The sequence below is a fragment of the Geotrypetes seraphini genome, chromosome 14, assembly GCF_902459505.1.
Source record: "Geotrypetes seraphini chromosome 14, aGeoSer1.1, whole genome shotgun sequence".
NCBI classification, from domain to species: Eukaryota; Metazoa; Chordata; class Amphibia; order Gymnophiona; family Dermophiidae; genus Geotrypetes; species Geotrypetes seraphini.
Genome location: NC_047097.1, coordinates 14824929 through 14845786, shown reverse-complemented (window position 1 = coordinate 14845786; position 20858 = coordinate 14824929). Strand labels below are relative to the sequence as shown.

Genomic DNA, 20858 nt, shown 5'->3' with positions numbered 1-20858 from the left:
AACAAGAAAACAATATGAGCCTTTTCATACTTCGGTATTAAAACCATATAAAAGTTAGTAGTGAATTTTGTTCTTAAAGCAATTGAACACAGGGAAGGCGTATTCTGTCCAATCCCTACTTTAAAGAACTATTAAATCACAAAGGCAGACGGAGTGATACTTGAAAGCAGAAATTGCTTCCCAGGACAAACAATTATAGCACACCCACTGTTTTTAAGTGGTTTAAATTAGTTAATACTTTGAAGTTCAGGACTGTGTGGGAGGAGAACATTTTATTCTGGAATTTGCACTGTAGCAATTGCAGATTTAAGCAATCACTGAAAGGAAATGCTAATATATTTTTGTGTGTGTGTGTGTGCTGGGGGGGGGGAGGTTCTTTTCAGCCACAGTAATCAATGATAAGTATCATGCAATTTTTGTCAAAATATATTAGTCCCGTGGCCCTTTTCTTTTTGTGATCATTAGCATATATTTAAATTTTGAAAATAAATTTCAGCATAATTTCCTAATCTTCAAAAATAAACCAGTGTTTACTTTGAATGCTTCACAATCATTATAAGAGTTGGGTTCTTTCCTGCCCCCCTGAAGAGACCACTAGAATACCAGGGAGTTCAAGTGGAGCACGGGAGTCGAGTCAGGGCTGTACCATGTGGAGGAAGGAGGGAGGGATGGGAGGATGCTAGAGGAGGGTTGAAGTGAAGGAAGGAAGGATGCCAGAGCACGGAGGGAAGAAGGAAGGGAGGAATGCCAATCTGCCAGCTAGTCTGCCTGCTTTCTAGCCAGTCTGCCAGAGCATAGAGGGTGAGATGCCAGTGGGAAGGATTACAGAGAAGATATGGGGAGGGGAAGGAAGGGAAGGAGACAGATGCTTGGGAGGAAGGAAGGGAAGGAAAGAAAGAAAGAAAAGGAGAGAGATGCCAGAGCATGGTGGGAGGGGTGGAGACAGAGAGGGGAGAAAGAAAATGGTGAGGAGGTGAAGCTGAAATGAATTATATATAAAGGGGCACAGATGGATGGAAGGGAGTGAGGGTAGACAGTTTATGGAAGGGGCATAGAAAAAGGGAAAATGGCATATGGAAGGAAGAGAGATTGTGGATAATGGATGGAAGGGGCTGAGAAAAAGAGAGCAGAGATTGGATGGAAAGGAAGGAGAGGATAGACACTGGATGGAAAGAAGAAAGTGAAGAGAATATGAGAAAAGTAGAAACCAGAGATGATATTAATAGAAAAAAAAATTGTGTTTTTTCTGTTGCTTTAGAATAAAGTAGTATAGTAGCTATATTGATAAACAGCTTATTGAAAAATATATTAGTGCAATAAATGGCATTATCTTATTTTCCATTTTTTGTTGTACACTTCTCCCTCCGTATTCGCAGTTTCAGCATTCACGGTTTCGATTATTCACGGTTTTTAGCTTGCTGGCTCCTCCCCCAAAATTACATCAGCTTGCAAAGAGAAATCGCTGATTCCAAGCATTTACAGAGAAAATCGCTGATTCCCAGCACTTTCTTCACCGTGTTTTGCCTCTCCTTCAGGAACAGGCCAGGTCTCCCACCATGTTATTCACAATTTCACCATATTCACGGTGGTTTTTAATAGAAAACAATGAATAACATATGAAAAAGTTATTTGTGTTTTTTCTGTATTTGCAGTTCTATTAATCCCCTATCACAGCGAATACGGAGGGAGAAGTGTATTTCTATTTGTTAATTTGTAAAGTGTGATTGTTATTTGTCAGGTTTTTTTTTAATTTTACATCTGCTGTCTTTATATTTTGCACAGTATATGGGACATGTGTAATTGTTTTGGTGGTGTTGCATTGTATGCAGTCTGGCTTCTTGGAGGTTCAGTTTAACTTTTTTCTACATATTTATATTTTTAGTTTGTAGATACTTATCCCATACTTCGTGAGGGTCTGTTTGTATGCGAGGCTAGTTATTCTGATAGTTTTGAATGTCTATTTAGAATCAATCTGTAGTAATCCAGTTTGTTTAGTAGCTTGGAAACAAAATTATTTCTAAAACTTAATGCTAAACTTGAACAGTTATAGTGGACATTGATATTCTTTTGTCTGTTTGGGCTGTTTGGTTTCTCACTGAAAAGGCAATAAGCCATGTCCTATAGGATAATGTTAAGTGTTCCCTGTATAGGTTTCAAGGTTCCTCAAAATGACTGAGAGAAAAGCACTCTTTTACAAAGCTGTGGTATCGATAAAGTCGTGATAAACACACTTTCACTTCCTATGGGCTTTGGTGCATTTACCACAGCAGCATCATTACCACAGCTTTGTAAAAGAGGCCCTAAGTTATTTGCACATGATAGTCGGAAGGCTGTACTTGATTGAATTTTTCATAAGAACATAAGAATAGCCTTACTGGGTCATACTAATGGTCCATTAAGCCCAGTAGCCCGTTCTCATGGTGGCCAATCCAGGTCACTAGTACCTGGCCAAAACCCAAAGAGTAGCAACATTCCATTCTACTGATCCAGGGCAAGCAGAGGCTTCACCCATGTCTTAATAACAGACTATGGACTTTTCCTCCAGGAATTTGTCCAAATCTTTCTTAAAACCAGCTATGCTATCCACTTTTACCACAACCTCTGGCAACGCGTTCCAGAGCTTAACTATTCTCTGAGTGAAAAATGATTTCCTCCTATTGGTTTTAAAAGTATTTCCCTGCAATTTCATCTTGTTCCCTAGTCTTTGTAATTTTTGATGGAGTGAAAAATTGATCCACATGTACCTGTTCTACTCCACTCAGGATTTTGTAGACTTCAATCATATCTCCCCTCAGCCTTCTCTTTTCCAAGCTGAAGAGCCCTCACCTTTTTAGTCTTTCCTCTAAAGAGAGGATTCCTTTATCATCTTAGTTGCTCTTCTTTGAACCTTTTCTAGTGCCGCTATATCTTTCTTGAGATAAGGGGACCAGAATTGAACGCAATACTCCAGGAGAGGTTGCACCATGGAGCGATACAGAGGCATTATAATATCTTTAGTCTTGTTAACCATCCTTTTTACAATAATTCCTACCATCTTGTTTGCTGTTTTGGCTGCCGCCACACATTGGGTGAAAGGTTTCATCATATTGTCCATGATGGCACCCAAATCTTTTTCTTGAGTGCTGATCCCCAAGGTGGACCCTTGCATCCAGTAACTATGATTTGGATTATCCTTTCCAATGTGCATCACTTTTCATTTGTCCACATCAAATTTCATCTGCCATTTGGACACCCAGTCTTTCAATTTCCAAGGTCTTTCTGCAGTTTTTCACAACCCACATTCGAAGACCTACAAGACATAAACACACTTGAGGAATGGGCTGCGAAATGGAAATGAGGTTCAGCATGGATAAGTGCAAGGTAATGCATGTCGGTAACAAAAATCATATGCATGAATGAATACAGGATGTCCGGTGCTGTACTCAGAGAGAGCCCCCAGGAAAGAGACTTGGGAGTGCTTGTAGACAAGTCAATGAAGCCGTTCGTACAATATGCGGGAGCAGCGAAAAGGGCGAACAGAATGCTAGGAATGATTAAGAAGGGGATCAAAAACAGATCTGAGAAGGTTATCATGCTGCTGTACTGGGCCTTGGTGCACCCCCACCTGGAATACTGCATCCAACACTGGTTGCTGTACATGAAAAAGGACATAGTACTACTCGAAAGAGTCCAGAGAAGAGCAACAAAAATGATTAAGGGACTGGAGGAGTTGCCATACAATGAGAGGCTAGAGAAACTGAGCCTCTTCTCCCTTGAAAAGAGGAGACTGAGAGAGGACATGATCGAAACATTCAAGATATTGAAGGAATTGACTTAGTAGAGAGAAAGAGATATTGTTCACCCTCTCCAAGGTAAAGAGACGAGAACGAGAGGGCACTCTCTAAAGTTAAAAGGGGATAGATTCCATATCCAGAGAGTGGTAGAAATCTGGAATGCTAATCCAGAGGCTTTTATAGGGAAAAGCACTCTCCAGGGATTCAATAAAGGGTTAGATAAGTTCCTGCTGAACCAGAACATATGCAGGTAAGGCTAGATGCAGTTAAGGCACTGGTCTTTGACCTAAGGGCTGCCGAGAGAGTGGCCTGCTGGGCACGATGGACCACTGGTCTGACCCAGCAGCTGTAATTCTTATGTTCTTATGTAGTGTCATCTGCAAATTTAAACACCTCACTCGTAGTTCTAATTTCTAGATCATTTATAAATAAATTAAATAACACCGGTCACAGTATAGATCCTTTGAGAAAAATGGCCATTTAATACCACCCTTCATTTTCTGTTCAATAACCAATTCTTAATCCACACTTGAACATTACCTCCTATCCCATGACTCTATAATTTTCTCAGGAGCCTCTCATGAGGAACTTTGTCAACTGCTTTCTTGAAATCTAGATACTGGCTCGCCTTTATCCACATATTTATTTACACCTTCAAGAAGTCCAGCAAATTGGTGAGGCAAGATCTCCCTTGGCTGAACCTATGCTGACTCTGTTTCATTAAATCATTCTGTCTACATGTTCCACAATTTTATTTTTTATAATTGTTTCCACTATTTTGCCCAGCACTGAGTTCATGCTTACCAGTCTGAAATTCCTCGGATCAGCCCTGGAACCCTTTTTAAAAATTGATGTAACATTGACCACCCTCCAGTCTTCAGGTACTACAGATGATTTTAGCGACAGGTTACAGATCACTAAGAACAGATCAGGAATTTCATGTTTGAGGTCTTTCAGCAGAATAATAATAGAAGCCGAAAAAAATGGGAGAGGACTGACAGTGAAAAAAAGAAAAATCTCCCCAAACCCCCAAGAAATAGAACTAGATGAGGAGGAGAGACAACTCGAACTATATCTGCACTGCTACCACACAAGCAACATAATAAAGAAATTTGGAGAAATTGAGAGAGCCCTCAGTCACACAGCCTCCCAGGGGGAAATCCCCAGAAATGTTGGCTGTCACTGGCTTACACCCAGAAAGGGTGTTAACTGTGAAACATCACTGGGCTCTTTCAGCACCATGGGATGTGTACTATCTAGTCAATTTGGCTTAGTAGGTCTTCCAGGTTCACTGAGATTTCTTTCAATTCCTTTGCCTCATCACTCTTGAAAACCATTTCTGGTTCAGGTAGATTTCTTACATCTTCTTCAATAAAGACATAACATAACATTTAGTAATAATAATTATTATAATTTATTTTTGTATACCGCCATACTCAGGGAATTCTAGGCAGTTCACATCAGTTAATCAAAAATACAAAACATGACATTTATATGACACAAAGCTGATTACTACTTTCAGATTATCCTATTTTTGGCGACTGATATATTACTGTTTATGTAGGCATTTAATTCTGTTTCTCTTGAATCATAAATATGGTAATACTATAGCACACCTTACCCCTCTACTTGAAGCTATGCTTATTGTATAGCTATGTTGAGCTCAGAAAATTGACTTTGCCTTGATGATGCTTCATATTAGCTATGCTGTATTTGCTCATTGCTGACACAGAGTTAAACGTATGTATAAGTATTGTTGCCTATAATTGTATAAGTATTGTTGCCTATAATTGTATAAGTATTGTTGCCTATAATTGTATAAGTTGCCTATAATTGTATAAGTATTGTTGCCTATAATTCCAATAAAAAGACATGAACTAAAAAAAAGAAATAGAAACTGAAATGCTGACATATTAATTACATCAGAAAAATATCATCTTCCTATAATTTATTATTAAACCTTTACATATTAAAAAATAAATACAAAACAGCAGTAAATACAAAACAGCAGTTAAATAAAAAAATACAAACACTGAAATCATTGAGGTTAACAGGTTTGAAGTGTACAATATAAGAAGAGGAGTAGGAAGTGATTACAGGCCAATGCAATTCACAATAAAAGGGTGTAATATGATCAAATTTCTTCAGGCCATAAATCATTCTGACCGCTGTATTCTGTATTATTGTAAGTCTTGCTAATTCTTTCTTGGTGACTGTCAGATAAATAATATTACAATAATCGAGAAGACTCAGTAGCAATGATTGAACCAGTAATCTAAAAGCAGTAAATTCAAAATAAGATTTAATTGTTCGCAATTTCCATAATGTATAGTGGCATTTACGCACTACAGCATCTATCTGAGCAGGCATTGTACGATGCTGGTCTAAAATAACTCCCAAAATTGTAATCGTTGGATGAATTATATACTGAGTTGAATTTATACTAAGAGAAGGTTCAGAAGAAATATTACTAGCAGTCGCCACAAAAAACTTTGTTTTGCCAGTGTTTAGTTTGAGATTAAATTTTTGCATCCAGGAATCCATCTGTTTCATTACAATTTCAACTTTAGTGGTAATCTGGGATAGGGCTGAAGTAAAAGATATGACAATAGTAATGTCGTCAGTGTAACTAAACAGTTCTGCATCCAGGTTGCTCAAACATGAGCCCAATGATGAAAGACCGAAGCAAAAAATTCATTCAGTCTCTCCACTATGGCCTTATCCTCCCTGATCATCCAATGGTCCCACAGATTCCCTCACAGGTTTTTTGCTTTTGATGTACTTAAAAAAAAATTTTATTATGAATTTTTGCCTCTTTTGCAAGTTGTTCTTCATATTCTTGTTTAGCTTTCTTTATCAGTGCTTTGTCAGTGCTTATGTCTCTTCTTATTTTCTTCATTGGGATCCTTTTTTCCATTCTTTAAAGGATGTTTTCTTGATTGTAATAACATCTTTTACTTCACCTTTTAACCAAGCCGACTCTCGTTATCTCTTCTTTCCACCTTTTTTAATATGTGGAATACATCTTGTCTGGGCTTCCACGATGGTATTTTTAAACAACATCCATGCCTGGTTTATACTTCTTTTGAAGCGACCCCTACCCTAGTGTACTAAAGCCCCTCTGTTTCTTCCCTCCCTTTTAAGATTTTATTTTCTCATTGTATTTAAGCTCTCATCTTTTCCCATTTTTCCTTTTTGTTCCAGTAAGTCAGTTTGTTCTGTAGTCCCCTCCACCTTTTACTTTTCACTTGTTTTATTTGTTTTATTTCACTTGTTTCATTTGTTTTATTTTAACAATATTTTGATAACTGTAAACCATGTAGGTATGCTTTTAATAAACAGTATATCAAAGATTAAATAAACTTGGAAACTTCTGACTTATGCCAAGCCCTTTTAGCTTCTTTTTAACCATTTTCCTCATTTTATCATAGTTGTCCTTGCAAAAATTAAATGCCGCTACAGTAGATTTATTTAATGATGTCACTCTAGTTATCAGCTCAAATTCCCAGCAGACCCAACACAGTTACCTCCCATACTATGTCCTGTATTCCACTAAAGACGAAATCTAAAATATCTCCCCCTCTTGTTGGTTCCTGGACCAGTTGCTCTAAGAAGCAGTCATTTATGACGTCTAGGAATTTTACCTTCCTAGCATTCCCTGATGTAACATTTATCCAGTCACTTTTGGGGTAATTGAAAAAAACAATTGATTCCAGGTAGGTGCTTAGACCAAGGTGCCTACCAGAAAGTACATAAGAACAAAAGAATCGCTGCTGCTGGGTCAGACCAGTGATCCATCGCGCCCAGCAGTCCGCTCCCATGGCGGCCCTTAGGTCAAAGACCAGTGCCCTAACTGAGTCTAGCCCAGACATAGGCAACTCCGGTCCTCAAAGGCCGGAATCCAATCGGGTTTTCAGGATTTCCCCAATGAATATGCATGAGATCTATTTGCATGCACTGCTTTCAATGCATATTCATTGGGGAAATCCTGGAAACCCGATTGGATTCTGGCCCTTGAGGACTGGAGTTGCCCATGTCTGGTCTAGCCTTTCCTGTGTACGTTCTGGTTCAGCAGGAACTTGTCTAACTTTGTCTTGAATCCCTGGAGGGTGTTTTCCCCTATAACAGCCTATAACAGTAGGCATGGTTAGGTGGATCATGAGCAGATCTTGGGTGTGTTTTGCATCTTGGTGCCTAAATTGGACTTAGGCACTAGTATTAAGTCAAGAAAACTCTGACACATATAAAGGGTGCCTATGGTTTTGATGCCTACTGACACTTAAGTCTAATTTAAGCGCTGCTAGGCATGATTCTATAAGTGGTTGCTTAACTCAAAATTGATAGCTACTTTGAGCTGCGTTGCGCAGCACCTAATTTTTAAGCGCTTTTTATAGAATTGGGGCCTCACAGCCATTAACCCCTGAAACTCAATGGCAAGGCATGTCCGACTTCCAACATTGAATAACTAGGTATCTGCAGAAGTTAACGAGGCCAGTATTCAGACGTTTTCTTAAATCCACATTTATGTGTCCAACCTTAGGCTTGAGAACTTATGGTAGCTCAATGGCAGCTATAAAGGCTTATACCTATATGCCAAAAACTCACAACCAGTCAGAACATGTCACACAGTCAATCATAATACATTGATAAAATATAAGCTGCATATGAAATTTTTTTTATAAATTTATTTAAATATATACGTGAATTTGGAGAGCCCTCAGAACATATCACCCATCACACAGGTTTCTATAGAAACTTTCGCCACTCAGATGAGAATACAGTAGATGAATTCTGTTTCAAAGGACTTACTCCCTAAAACATGCACATAATAAACCCATGCAACAGTGTTCCAATAAATAAATAGAAATTCTGCTTATAATTCACAGATTGCAATTTTAGGTGCACTCTCTGCCAAACTTTGTAGAAGCCGCCATAAACGCCTGACTCCGCAGATTTTATCTACTTGAGGGACTCATTGTCACACCATTTTGGAAGGGAGTTGGTGTCCTTATAAAGTACGTGTTGGCTGGAGCTCACCTGAGTCCCTCCAGTAGTTGTCTAGATCAGTGGTTCCCAACCCTGTCCTGGAGGAACACCAGGCCAATCGGGTTTTCAGGCTAGCCCTAATGAATATGCATGAGAGAGATTTGCATATGATGGAAGTGATAGGCATGCAAATTTGCTTCATGCATATTCATTAGGGCTAGCCTGAAAACCCGATTGGCCTGGTGTTCCTCCAGGACAGGGTTGGGAACCACTGGTCTAGATAAAGCCCCCTTAAACACCCAACTTCTCTAGTTTTGTGTATATAACTGCTTCAGGGAGGATGAGGAAATTCATCGGTCTCTGATCCACACCCAGGCTGCCTCCAAAATATAATGTTGGCTACGTCCCTACTTGCTCCACAGATAAACTGGCTTCATGTACAATGAAGATACCTTTTTCTAGCCTTCCAATCAGATTTTATTCTCATAGAAAGCTTCCTTCCTATATAACCAGGTAATGAGTATAAACCAACCAGGTCGTGCATGTGCAAGACCGGAGGGCTAGGACTTCGATAGGAAGGCAGGACTTAAATGGGAAACCAAGGTGGCAAGGGAGCCCCTTCTGATGATTCAGACAGGTCTTGACCTGTTTGGGCCGCCGCGGGAGCGAACTGCTGGGCAAGATGGACCTGTGGTCTGACCCGGCAGAGGCACTGCTTATGTTCTTATGTTCTTAACTATATCTACTGTCTTTAGTGAGGACATTTCTTATTCTTTCTGCATGCACTAAACCGAATGATAATGTAACATAAACACTGAAATCTGAAGTCAATAATATTTTAAGTAGCATTGTATTTGCATTTATGAATTGTGTATTATTGAGACTATTACAGATATAATTTTAATTTAGTCATTAAACTATTACCTAGCCAATGTTTAGCCAACAGCAATTTGTCATTAAATAGAAAAACGGTATCCTTCCCTCTGCAAAGCACAGCTGACACTAGGTCAAGTAATTGCCTCCCAGCCAGTTAACATAACAAAGTCATTATTTTGTTCAGCCAAAACATAGGCGTCAGAACGGGGGTGGGGTGGGGGGAGGAAGACCACAAAGGCTGTGGCCGCCCAAAAAAAATAGTACACCTGCCATGTCCTGTGAACCCTGTTGGTTCAGAGGTGCAGCGGACAGAAGCAAGCTTTCCATTCTCCTGCCACACTGCTAACCCAGTCATTGGAGGCTGCTGGAGTTCTCCAGCCACTGAGTGGCCCCTAGCAGCAGCTCGCTGTGGTGCTGCTGCTCGACGCTGAGCAGCTTCATGATTGGCTCCCGAGAATTTGCGGGAGCCAATCATGAAGCCGCTCAGCGCCAAGCAGCAGCGCCAAAGCACACTTATGCTCGGGGCTGCTCAGCAGCTGAAGAGAACTCCAACAGCCTCCAATGACTGGGTTAGTGGGAGGAGAGCTGAAATCTTGCTTCTGCCTGCTGCACTTCTGGACTACCAGGGATCGGAGGAAGTACACTGACAGGACAGCAGGGCTGGATGCAGAGCCTGACAGGGGAGGGGCTGGGTGCAGGGGGTAGGGAGTTGAGAAGACAGGCAGGACAGATGCTCAGGGGGTTGAGAATGACAGATACTGCACATGTTTTACACACGCAAAATATCAGCCCGATTTTTAAAAAAAATTAAACCCCCCTCCCTCTCCCGACAAGTGCCCCATCCCCATTCCCCCACCCTCACCCCCCAAAAAAAAACCAATGGCAGGAGTGAGGCCAACTCCCTCCTGCCACCCAAGGGATGTACTGTTTCCGGTCCCTCCTGCTCCCCGTACCTTTAATGGGGGAGCATCAATGCGGGGGAGGGGATCAGAGTTGGGGGCATCGGCGTGGGAGGGCATCAGTGCGGGGGTGGGGAATCAGCACAGGGGGCATTGGCGCAGGGGGGCAGGTTAAAACCACGGGCTGGCAATGCGTTTTACAAAATATATAAAAAAGGAAGAATTCCTTTTTATATGTATCCTGCAAAAGCGCATTGCTAGCCTGTGGTTTTAAAGGGCAGGAGAGTCGGTAAGAAGTGAAGCGACTGGTCCTCAGCAGTCGCTTCACTTCAGATTGGCAAGACCAGTCCTTCTTCTGTTTAGCGAATCGCGTCCCTGCCTACTTTGCATGCCGTTTCCCCTCATTTGCATGCATGGATCGGAATCGGATCGGCACAGAGGTTAGTGAATTGGGTCAGAAGGAAATCGAGTCGCAAAGGGGTTGCACACCGATCGGTTTGCTTAGTGAATCGAGCCCACTGTCAAAGAAGAAGTCAATGTACAGTTATCATCTGGGTAACAGAAGAAGAGATAGGCTCCTGGAGGAACCTATTAGAATGCATCTAGTACCTAACCAAGAACATACTCGCTGTTGCTCCAATTGACTCCTATGACAGTATAGCTCGTCTTCTACTATTATTAATTATTTCTAGATTGCTACCAGACATACACAAAGGAGACTGTCCTTGCTAGAAAGAGCTTACAATCTAAAGAGAGGAGACAGACAAACAGAATGCCAGGGTGGGGATACAGTTAGGAGGGATGGTCAATCTGTTGGCTGGGGTGATGAGCAGTGGGCAGCGGATTGAAAGCTAATTCAAAAAGGTGAGCTTTCAGTCTGCTTTTAAACAAGATAAGGGGGACGGAGCATGTTGGATCAACTCGGGTAGTTTATTCCAGGCATACGGAGCAGCTAGATAAAAGGAACAAAGTCTGGAATTGGCAGTGGAGTAGAAGGAAAAAGATAAAAGCAGCTTATCTGAGGAACAGAGTACTCGAGAAGGAGTATAAGGAGAGATAAGAGAAGAGAGAAACTGAGGGGTTTCGGCATGAACACACTTGTAGCTTAATAATAGAAGTTTGAACTGTATGCAGAGGTGGATAGGGAGTCGGTGTAGTGATTTGAGGAGAGTGGTAAGGTGAGTGGAGTGAGGTTGACTGGTAAGTCATGTGGCTGAGTTTTGCAGGGGGGAAGGCAGTTCAGCAGGAGACCTGTTAGAAGTAAATTGCAGTAGTCTAAATGTGAGGTTATCAGAGTGTGCTCAGAGAGGAAGGGGCAGATTTCAGTGATGTGGAGATAGAAGTGACAGGCTTTAGCAGTTTGTTGGATGTAGATTGAAAATGAGATGTCAGAGTCAAAGACAACCCCAAGGTTGCAAGCAGAGGAGACTGGCGTGTTAATAGTATTATTTACAGAGATAGAGAATGGAGGGACAGGAGCAGAGGGTTTAACCCTTTCAGGACCAAGGGACATATTTGTCCCATCACTTAAAAATCCTATCAATTTTGATTGGGATCGTCTACAGTTCTAAATTTGATATGTACGGATTCCATAGGATACTGCCTTTATGTAAACAAACTGGTTCCGACATTCATTCATTAGCGGCGTTGCCAGATGGACGAGAAGATTCACTTGCCACACTGTCCATAAGCCAGAAGTGTGATTTTTTTTAAATAAAAATAATGATATTTCACCAAAAAAAATCAATTTTTTGGCATCTGCAAGCCCTTTTGACCATAAAAATGTCGTCAAAACCACCAAAATTGGCCTACGATCCTTATGGTCCTGAAAGGGTTAAGGGAGTAAAACTCAGGGAGGAGGGATACTTGGAATGGGCAGACTTGGTGGGCTATAGCCCTTTACTGCTGCTTTTTTCTATGTTTCTATGATGGCAGATAAAGGCCAAATGGCCACAGCATCCACTATCTCCTCCTCTCCCTATTGGCTAAGGCTATTAACATTTGCATCTCCTCTTCCTATTGGCTAAAGCTCTTTACATCTGCATTGTGAGGTCATAGGGCTTTGTGGTTATAGAAACAGACTCCCACTCCAGGTGATAAAGGCCAGCAGCGTGACGGATTTTAAGAGAAAATGGGATACTCACGTGGGATCTGTAGCCCTTTCAGGACCAAGGGACATATTTGTCCCATAACTTTAAAATCCTATCAATTTTGATTGGGATCGTCTACAGTTCTAAATTTGATATGTACGGATTCCATAGGATACTGCCTTTATGTAAACAAACTGGTTCCGACATTCATTCATTAGCGTCGTTGCCAGATTGACGAGAAGATTCACTTGCCACACTGTCCATAAGCCAGAAGTGTGATTTTTTTAAATAAAAATAATGATATTTCACAAAAAAAATCAATTTTTTGGCATCTGCAAGCCCTTTTTACCATAAAAATGTAGTCAAAACCACCAAAATTGGCCTACGATCCTTATGGTCCTGAAAGGGTTAAGGGAGTAAAACTCAGGGAGGAGGGATACTTGGAATGGGCAGACTTGGTGGGCTATAGCCCTTTACTGCTGCTTTTTTCTATGTTTCTATGATGGCAGATAAAGGCCAAATGGCCACAGCATCCACTATCTCCTCCTCTCCCTATTGGCTAAGGCTATTAACATTTGCATCTCCTCTTCCTATTGGCTAAAGCTCTTTACATCTGCATTGTGAGGTCATAGGGCTTTGTGGTTATAGAAACAGACTCCCACTCCAGGTGATAAAGGCCAGCAGCGTGACGGATTTTAAGAGAAAATGGGATACTCACGTGGGATCTGTAGCCCTTTCAGGACCAAGGGACATATTTGTCCCATAACTTTAAAATCCTATCAATTTTGATTGGGATCGTCTACAGTTCTAAATTTGATATGTACGGATTCCATAGGATACTGCCTTTATGTAAACAAACTGGTTCCGACATTCATTCATTAGCGTCGTTGCCAGATTGACGAGAAGATTCACTTGCCACACTGTCCATAAGCCAGAAGTGTGATTTTTTTAAATAAAAATAATGATATTTCACAAAAAAAAATCAATTTTTTGGCATCTGCAAGCCCTTTTTACCATAAAAATGTAGTCAAAACCACCAAAATTGGCCTACGATCCTTATGGTCCTGAAAGGGTTAAGGGAGTAAAACTCAGGGAGGAGGGATACTTGGAATGGGCAGACTTGGTGGGCTATAGCCCTTTACTGCTGCTTTTTTCTATGTTTCTATGATGGCAGATAAAGGCCAAATGGCCACAGCATCCACTATCTCCTCCTCTCCCTATTGGCTAAGGCTATTAACATTTGCATCTCCTCTTCCTATTGGCTAAAGCTCTTTACATCTGCATTGTGAGGTCATAGGGCTTTGTGGTTATAGAAACAGACTCCCACTCCAGGTGATAAAGGCCAGCAGCGTGACGGATTTTAAGAGAAAATGGGATACTCACGTGGGATCTGTAGCCCTTTCAGGACCAAGGGACATATTTGTCCCATAACTTTAAAATCCTATCAATTTTGATTGGGATAGTCTACAGTTCTAAATTTGATATGTACGGATTCCATATGATACTGCCTTTATGTAAACAAACTGGTTCCGACATTCATTCATTAGCGTCGTTGCCAGATTGACGAGAAGATTCACTTGCCACACTGTCCATAAGCCAGAAGTTTGATTTTTTTTTTTTTTTTAAATAATGATATTTCACAAAAAAAAATCAATTTTTTGGCATCTGCAAGCCCTTTTTACCATAAAAATGTCGTCAAAACCACAAAAATTGGCCTACGATCCTTATGGTCCTGAAAGGGTTAAGTGACTTGCCCAGGGTCACAAGGATCAGCGTGGGTTTGAACCCATAACTCCAGGGTGCTGAGGCTCTAGCTTTAACCCTTTCAGGACCAAGGGACATATTTGTCCCATAACTTTAAAATCCTATAAATTTTGATTGGGATCGTCTACAGTTCTAAATTTGATATGTACGGATTCCATATGATACTGCCTTTATGTAAACAAACTGGTTCCGACATTCATTCATTAGCGTCGTTGCTAGATTGACGAGAAGATTCACTTGCCACACTGTCCATAAGCCAGAAGTTTGATTTTTTTTTTTTTTTAAATAATGATATTTCACAAAAAAAAATCAATTTTTTGGCATCTGCAAGCCCTTTTTACCATAAAAATGTCGTCAAAACCACAAAAATTGGCCTACGATCCTTATGGTCCTGAAAGGGTTAAGAGGAAAGAGGAGCAGCTCAGTCATGGACATGTTTAGTTTCAGGTGGCAGTGAGACATCCAGGCAGCAATGTCTGCCAGAAAGGCTGAGAGCTTTTCTTGGATTTTAGGTGAAATTTTGGATGTAGAGAGGTAGATCTGGGAGTCATCAGCATATAGGTAATACTGGAAGCCATAGGAGGAGATCAGGGCACCAAGGGAAGAGGTGTAGGGAGAGAAAATAAGAGGTCCTAAGACAGAACCCTGAGGCATGCTAAATGTTAGTGGGATATCAGCAGAGGAGGACTCACCATGCATACCCTAAAGGTGTGATGGGAGAGATAGGAGGCAAACTGAGAGGACAGATTTGCAGAATCCAAGCGAGGACAGCGTACCAAGGAGTAAGCAGTGATAGATCATCTTCTGCTGCTCAGAGGATAACTATTCATTGGCTTTTACTTGAACTGTATAGCTTTTGTGGCTTCAGCTGCCACTCCAGCCTCTATCTCTAAGGGTCACATTTCAGTCCCCAGTGAATATAATAACTATGCAGAGTTGTGCCAAGAACCCCTATCCTAGCCTCTCTTCTGAACCCAATTGCTTATGATGTCATCCTAAATGTGAGACCACTGCCATTTCTCTCCTGGATTTTCAAGAGGAGAAAAGTTTGTTTCTGAAAGATATGGGAAAATGTGTGAGAAATGCTAGGCAAGGTATATGCAGCTGCTGTGCCTGTACGGTGAAGTGGGTCAAAGCTATGCCCTGTCCATAGCCTCCCCTGAGTAGTCAACATCTTCCATTCCCCTTCCATAGGGAGAAAACAGCAATCCCCAGTCACTGATACCTGTTCCAGCTTTGGGTTCAAAATGGCAGCTACAACCTCTAGCTAGAGTTTGTGGCCACCATTTTGAATCTAGAGCCAGGACTTCATTAAGCAGATTAAAAAAGAATTATTGGATATTTGTGGATTTAATTTGGTCACATATTATTCCAAGAAGCATTTGGAAAAGAGCAAAGAAAGTGAAAGTTATTGGGTGTTTGAGGAAGAGGGTGAATTTGGAAGCTTCTAAATTTGTGATTATGCTTGGAGGAGGTGAGCTGAAGGGAAGAAAGTCAATGTCTTGGTTTTTGGTGGTGGGGAAGGTTAGCTCTTTAGAGTTCCAGCCAAAAAGTGAAAGGCTTTGGAATTTGTGAAACATAGCTAGCCTTGTGTGACACATGGGAGAGCCTTGCACCTGGACTACCTGGCATCACTGCAGTTTAGGCTGGCCTAGATTGTAGATGTAAGGATTTCAGACAAACTACTTTTCCATCACTGTCTAGTCTTGCACCAGAATTAATTGTTAAGTTTTGGATTGAAAAAGACTAACCTGTGAAGTTAAGTTATATTTATATCTGTTGTTGATTGAATAAAGCTGTGGCCATAACCTAGAAAGCAACTTACAGTATGTATGCATTATTTCCTGCATGAAATAATAATACTCTTACAGTTTATCCCTATAAAAGATGACTTCATGCAAAACAATGCTCCTACTACTGTATAGTCCATTCTCATTTTTCATGCATTCATAATGCATGATTTCGTCTATCCATGGTTGCATCAATTGCAACCAATATTCCCCATTTGTGCCGCTGTGTTTGCATTTTTACGGGCCGGCGCTTTTAAAAAAAACAACTGCTTTTTTGCTATCACTTTCACCTCGCGATCAGGCTTTGCTACCAGACATGGCCCCAAACATCTGGAGAGTGAATAACAGATACTTCAAGGGTTGTTCCATGCTGGAACCTAACCCTATTTTCATTTCGTTATTCACAATTTTGTGGTTCAGGAACATTTTTGGGAATCATACTCCCAAATAACAATAACGAATAACAATAATGGACTGTATATAAAATAGCTAATTCTATCATGTTTCACATACCCTTGGAGAGTTAGGAATGTAAATACAGTCAGCTGTTACTTTCATGACAATTTGTACATCGAATCGGTGACAGGACTGCCATGTGAGCAATAATATTAATCTGACCGCTCACACACATTCAACAGTAAAGATGCCAAATATCAAATTTGGGGAAAACATAGCACATTAAATAAATTACACACCATCTGTTGAAAGATCTTTTAATTCAGTTTGTTGAAACAGCATGGTTTTGTGACTGGGCTGGAAGCCCAAAAAACAGAAAGTACCGGTAGCTTCAAGAAAGGGAAGAAAACCACAATATTTAGACTGCTAAAATAAAATCTGCACAAACGGTTTCCAAATTTTGCTAGTGTTTCATGTACAATGAACAGAGGCAACATAATCACCAAAGTTCACATCTTAAAATGTGAAGACTTGAATTTGTCTGCTCTGCACTTGAACTAGAACTAGAAGATAGTGGAAACAATCCCTGTTCTACATGCAGAAGTTCTTTCCTTCTTTCTCCTTTTCCTCCATGTAGGAAGGCGGAGGAGATAAATTAGAGAATGACACGGGGAAAATATTTATCACCATTCCCGCCCTGTCCCTGTGAGCTCAGTTCCCGTCCCCATCCTGCAAACTGTCAGATCTCATCCATGTGATAACAGAAAAGCGCTACGCCGTGCTGCCGATGGCCTTGCCGTTTTCTCTTCTCTGCGGCCCACCCTCTGACAACTTCTGTTTCCGCTAGGGCTGGCCGCAGTGGAGGGAAGACGCCTAGGCTAGCAACAGCGTGGTGTGGCACTTTTCTTTGAGGCAAGTAGATTTCTGCAGGGCATATGGACAGAGGGAGCAGGGAAGTGGTGCTGCTGGACGGGGGAGGGAAAAGGAAGGGAAAAAGGGCTACTGCAGGACAGGGGGATCAGGATGGGTACACAGGGAAGGGGGGAATGCTGCTGCTGTACAGTGAAGTGGGGTGATGCTGCTGCTGCACAGGAAAGGGGGAAATGCTGCTGCTGCACAGGGAAGGGGAGAACGCTGTTGCTGCTACACAGGGAAGGGGCGGAATGCTGCTGCTGCAAAGGGAAGGGGGCAATGCTGTTGCAGCACAGTGAAGGGGGGAAATGCTGCTGCACTGGGAAGGGGGAATGTTGTTGTTGCTGCACAGGGAAGGGAGGAATGCTGCTGCTGCACAGGGAAGGGGGGCAATGCTGCTGTTGCTGTTGCTGCTGCTCCTGCTGCACAGGGAAGGGGGAAATGCTGCTGCTGCACAGGGAGGAGGAAAATGCTGCTGCTGCACAGGGAGGTGGAAAATGCTGCTGCTGCACAGGGAGGAGGAAAATGCTGCTGCTGCACAGGGAAGGGGGCAATGCTGCTGCAGCACAGGGAAGGGGGGAAATGCTGCTGCTGCACTGGGAAGGGGGGAATGCTGTTGCTGCTACTGCACAGGAAGGGGGGAATGCTGTTGCTGCTACACAGGGAAGAGGGGAATGCTGCTGCTGCTGCACAGGGAAGTGGGGGGAGAGGGAAAGGGGGCCAGGGAGTGATCTTGGTTTGCTTTGGGGGGAGACAGAAGGGGACCATGGAGAGAGACAGAAAGATAAGCAGGCAGTGCATGAGAATGAAAAACAGACACACAGAAAGACAGCAGGCAGGGAGAGAGACAGAAAGAAAGAACGAAAGACATACAGACAGACAAAGGGAGCCAGGGAGAGAGACAGACAGAAAAAAGACAGAGAGCGGGAGGAAGAGAGACAAAAAAGGAAGAAAGAGACAGGGGCAGGGAGAGACACAGAAAGGAAGACAGACAGACAGACAGACATATTCTAGCACCTGTTAATGTAACGGGCTTAAACACTAGTGATATTATAATGCTATGCATTTTCATTGAGTGAAGTATTTCATGAGGTATTTATTAGTTTATTTACTTGCTCACATTTTTGCAATTTTGGGTATTGTTTGAATCCACAATCTCAGGGTGCTGAGGCTTAACCACTATGCCACACTTTTCCCCACATAGCTACATTTAAAATATATCTATATCACAAATTATCAAAGAGAAACCACATGGCAGGAATAGTGTTAGGGGAGAGCAACTAGGGCAACTGCCCCCTGGTCAGAGAGAGAGCCCTAAGCCAGCTGGAAGCTAAAGAAGCATAGCCAGGGCTTTGCGGTCCCCAGTTATGTTTAATACCAGCTCTAGCAGGATACATATTTCAAATCTGAAATATTCTAATCACAAAATGTAAAATAAATTAATTTTTTTTCTACTTTTTGTTGTCGTCTGGTAATTTTATTCTTCAAATCACATTGGTCTTGGATTTTGGTTTTGGGTTCCTTCTGTCTTCATCATGGCATGGTGGGTTCCTGAAGGTAAAATAGGCACAAGAGGAGCTGGGGAGGAGTTGCCGAATCTGACACAGGTGCAATTTTTTTACCACAGGAGCAAGACTTTTCACCGCTTTCACAGGGCAGTAAAAGGTCTTATCCCCATTCCCACAGGGTGGTGAAAGGTCTTGTCCTCATTCCTGCAGTAAACCAGTTGCAAATGTCTCCATCCCTGTGGATTTACTGCGATGACCACAGTTTACCACGGTAAACAGTCCCCGTGTCATTCTCTAAGATAAATCCTATACATTATTTGCAGTTTCTAGAAACGAAAATGAGTTGGGGTAGAGGAGGAGGAGGATTTGTAGACCTTTGGGCCTGGATGCTCTAAAATCATTGTCAAAATCCTGCGGGTCACTGTGGGGCCATTAAATAGTCTGATTTGAAAATGCCGATTGATGTTCAAACAATGTCACACGTATATGACAGTATAGTAGGGTTTGGGGGGGTTGGTGAACTCACATTTTTCATCATGCATGCAGTGGTTAGAGTGGCTTATGGACATGGGTCCTCCTCTCTATGGTTCACTAGCCCACTCCCCCCCCCCAGACTACTTAAGCAACCTCTGTGCTGCTCTACTAGACTTTCCTATGCCAGGTGCTGATGTTCTGGAGGCAGGTATGTATGTTTTTATTCCAGTTTTTATGGTGGGGGGGGGGGGGGTCAGTGGGGTCTGCAGTGGTTATCTGGTCACTTTGGATTTCTTCTGAGCACTTAGACATGTTTTTAGATCACCTAAGTCACAACGTATAAATTTCATCTAGGCAATCTCGTCAAACTTTCGATTATCATTGCAGGATGACTTTGGTCAGCCTACCTCCTGCCCTAACCACTCCTCCAAAAACACCCCTTTTTGCTCTGGGCGCACAGCGGTAGTCAAAAGGTCAAAGCTGCCTCTAGATTCGTCTAAAATCCATTTCGATTATCGGCACTTGGCTGACCTGTGTTTTAGGTCGTCCAAGTGCCAATTTAGGCGGGTTTTTAGATATATTTCTGATTCAATTATGTACCCCTATGCTTTGAAAGCTGCACGCAGAAATTCTAATCAGCGCCAATTAGTACTGATAATTGCTTGTTCAGTGCCGATTGGTTCATTAAACAATTAAGCTGTGCATGGCCAAATTTGACTGGGTTACTAGACAACTGGACGCCGGAGAGTCACTGGACGTGGTATATTTGGACTTCAGTAAAGCATTTGATAGCGTCCCTCATCGAAGATTACTGAACAAGCTGAAATCGATAGGATTAGGAGACACTCTAACTACATGGGTTGGGGATTGGCTGAGCGGTAGACTTCAGAAGGTGGTGGTGAACGGTACCCCATCCGAAGCATCAGAAGTGATCAGTGGAGTGCCGCAGGGCTCGGTCCTGGGCCCGATTCTATTCAACTTATTCATAAGAGATATGACGCGGGGACTTAGAGGAAGGGTATCACTGTTCGCCGACGACGCCAAACTTTGCAACATAGTAGGCAGAAGCTTGTTACCTGATGATATGACACACGACCTACTGCTTCTGGAACAATGGTCGACTACTTGGCAGCTAGGCTTCAATGCTAAAAAATGCAAGATAATGCACCTGGGTAAGAGAAACCCGCGCAGAACCTATGTACTAAATGGTGAGACCTTGGTTAGGACCACGGCGGAACGCGATCTAGGAGTGATCATTAGTGAGGACATGAAGGTTGCCAATCAAGTGGAGAAGGCTACCTCCAGGGCAAGACAAATGATGGGATGTATCCGCAGAGGTTTTGTCAGCAGGAGACCTGAAGTTATGATGCCGCTGTACAGAGCCATGGTG

At 42.1% G+C, this 20858-nt stretch overlaps 1 protein-coding gene across 11 annotated transcripts in view; it reads left to right on the top strand.

Annotated features, from left to right (window-relative positions):
* The window catches only part of UNC13C (unc-13 homolog C), a 769821-nt gene that overhangs the window by 605846 nt on the left and 143117 nt on the right, over positions 1-20858 (top strand). The gene's annotated exons all lie outside the window — the stretch shown is intronic.